Genomic DNA, 3,417 nt, shown 5'->3' with positions numbered 1-3,417 from the left:
TGCCCTTTGGGTATTCTCCTTGTTAGAGTAATTAGGACCTCTAGCGGTCATGTATGGTATTGCAGGCTGAATCAGGAAGTTAGTTTATTAGTCAAAGCACATGGTGAAGATCGTTCCAGCTGCAATTATCCTGTTATGTTTCGATTTCTCCTAAGCAAGAACTGCCTGTAAGTAGTTTATGTATTTTCTGTTTACAGTATTTCTAATAATAGATTTGAGCTAATTTCATGTTGATGTAAAACTATATTTGAGTATAAATCTTTGATTTCAATTCGTGAACTGATTGTTTACTGAGACACTTTACTGAAAAGACTATATTTCATTGTAATTAAGCTTGTTAGTATTTGTATGAGGCACAATTTCGCCTTATTGTATTTTTTGTGCTTATTTTCAGTTTCACTCCTTTGTTCATGTCTTCATGCTCAAGAGTCTCAATTAAACAGAGCTAAGAAACAATATTCTGACTCACATGTTCTTCATGACTGGAGTTTAGCTGACTGTCTAATTTTGGTTAAGAACATCAATTGGAGGACAGTACAGTGAAAAGGCATCTTTAGTTGGAAAAATTACGACGTTGATTATGTGCAAAGAATGAGCACCATGGATGATAATAAGGATGTCGACAGAGCTTCGCAGAAAAGTGCAGGCAGCAGTCTTACATCAGTTTCAACAGCTAGCGCAGCAGCGAGGGCCCGTGCGAAGGCAGAAGCAGCACGAGTCCGTGCATCCTTTGCTGAAAAAGAAGCTAAGTTAAAAATTGAACAAGCAGAGAAGGAAGCAAAAGCCCTTCTTGAGAAAACCAGACTCACAGCTGAATTGGATGCTTTAACACTCCAGAGGGAGGCAGCAGCCGCTGTAGCACAGGCAGAAATATTAGAGGCAGCCGAGGAACAGTTAAAGGTAAAGGACGACAAAGGTGCTCAAAGATCATTAAAGGAAGAAAGTATACAGCGCACAAAAGACTATGTTATACAGCAATCTGAGTTACAAACACATTCGCGCCGTCATGACTTTGCACCTGTCAAGCATGAGGAAAGCTTAGTAACGTGGGACAAGCAACTTGAATCGTTACCACTTAGCCCTCATACAGAAAACCAGTTTAAACCACCAAAGAGATGCCTTGCCATGTCTGATTCCTACTTTTCACCTCTAAAAATGAGCTCTAACATGGCAGAGACTAATAACGAACACTGGCCACATCCTCAGTCAGGTGTTCGTCCTAGTCTGAATGTCACAGCTAAACCTTATAATCCTCTTCACTATGCTTCCCAAGCTGAATCGGTCAAAGACCCCCCAATGACAGAGTTCGTAAAGTTTCTGGCAAGACGTGAATTGGTGACAACAGGGCTCCGTCAGTTTGACGACAGACCCGAAAGTTTCAGAGCGTGGCAGTCCTCATTCTTAAATGCCATAAAAGAGCTCGACATCTCAGCCAGCGAAGAGTTGGACCTTTTAAGTAAGTGGCTAGGCAAGGAATCAGGCCATTACGTCAACAGAATACGTCTCATGCATGTTAACAATCCTGAAGTTGCTCTTAGGAAAGCCTGGGATAGGCTGGTCGAGTGCTATGCTTCACCTGAGATAATTGAAGATGCGCTGTTCAAGAAATTGGATACGTTTACAAAAATTTACAACAACGACCCTGTGAGACTTAGGGAACTTGGAGATCTCCTCATGGAGATCTTATCAGCGAAGCAAGACGGATATCTGCCTGGATTGGCCTTTTTAGATACCGCTCGAGGAATCAGTCCTATAGTAGCAAAGCTCTCATACCCTCTTTAAGAAAAATGGGTATCCCAAGGATCCAGGTTCAAAGCAGAACACAATGGGTTTTTCCCCCCTTTTTCATTCTTTGCTGAGTTTATTTGCAATGAGGCACGCATCAGGAACGACCCTAGTTTCAACCAGATGATCCCACAGTAGCTGCACGGGTCTCAAGCTGTCTGGCGGACATCTCCACATGGATGAAGGAACACCACCTGCAGCTCAACCTGGCAAAGACTGAGCTTCTCGTCCTCCCTGCCAATCCGTCTCTACAGCACGACTTCACCATCCAGCTAGAGTCATCATTAATCACCCCATCAAGATCGGTCAGAAATCTTGGAGTAACGTTTGATGACCAGCTGACCTTCACAGATCACATTTCAAAGACAGCTCGATCATGCAGGTTTGCACTGCACAACATCAGGAAGATCAGGCCTTTCCTAACTGAGCATGCAACACAACTTATCGTCCAGGCCCTGGTCATCTCTAGGCTTGACTACTGCAATGCCCTTCTGGCTGGACTCCCAGCATGTGCGACCAAACCCCTACAGATGATCCAGAATGCTGCAGCTCGTCTTGTCTTCAACGAGCCCAAGAGGGCCCACGTCACTCCTCTGTTCATCTCTCTGCACTGGCTACCTCTAGCTGCTCGCATCAAGTTCAAGGCTCTGACGCTTGCTTACAGAACTATCACAGGCTCAGCTCCCTCCTACTTTCACTCACTCCTACGAGTCTACATCCCTACCAGACACCTACGATCGGTCAACGAGCGACGTCTCGTGGTTCCATCACAGAAAGCCACAAAATCACTTTCCAGAACATTCTCATTTACAGTTCCATGCTGGTGGAACGCTCTCCCCACCCTCATCCGGAATGCAGAATCCCTGACAACATTCAAAAAACAGCTGAAAACCAATCTCTTCCGTGAGCACTTAACCTTATAAAAAAAAAAAAAAAAAAAAAAAAAAAAAAATCCTTTCCCTTTGAAACATCACTTATCAGGCTTATGCTACTCTGAATAATACCAGAACTTCGTATTTTGAGCACTTCCTGCGTTGTTGTTGCTTTTGCCTCTTTATGATGACTCGCTGAACTTAGTCCTAATTTGTAAGTCGCTTTGGATAAGGGCGTCTGCTAAATGACTAAATGTAAATGTAAATGTAAATGTAGTTTCTCACTCACTCGTTCTAGCGATATCCATTCTAAAGAAAGATCAATTCTAAGGACGGCAAAAATTCCATTGTCAACTCATAAAACTGATGTTCTCAGTGAAAGGAAAGTAGAGGATCCTGGAAAATACTGCCCAATACACCATAGGCCACACCCTTTAAAAAAGTGTCGCACTTTCAGAGCCAAACCTATTGAGGAGAGAAAATCCTTCCTCCGTGACAATGGAATATGCTACAAGTGTTGCACGTCCACTACTCATTTGGCCAAAGACTGCAAGTTAACTGTCAAGTGTAGTGAATGCGAGAGTAATCGTCATGTCACAGTCATGCACCCTGGTCCACCTTGTCAAGTACCTGAGTATTCTACCCCACAATTGAGCTGCGGAGAAGAAGATGACAATGAATTGTCAACATCCACAGTGACGTCACACTGTACCGAGATCTGTGGAAAGGGGCAGCCAGGGAAATCATGTTCTAAAATTTG

The 3,417-nt window shown here is 43.5% G+C and overlaps 1 long non-coding RNA gene across 1 annotated transcript; it reads left to right on the top strand.

Annotated features, from left to right (window-relative positions):
* On the top strand, positions 1-456 carry LOC309484303. The gene is made up of 2 exons (XR_014200839.1): positions 1-167; positions 395-456. It is a non-coding gene; the product is annotated as an uncharacterized lncRNA (long non-coding RNA).
* Positions 457-3,417: the final 2,961 nt, after the last annotated feature.

Source organism: Leuciscus leuciscus (genome assembly GCF_965113295.1).
Source record: "Leuciscus leuciscus genome assembly, chromosome: 20".
Taxonomy (NCBI): Eukaryota; Metazoa; Chordata; class Actinopteri; order Cypriniformes; family Leuciscidae; genus Leuciscus; species Leuciscus leuciscus.
Note: the sequence above shows the minus strand (reverse complement) of the source record. Positions and strands in the feature narration are given on the sequence as shown.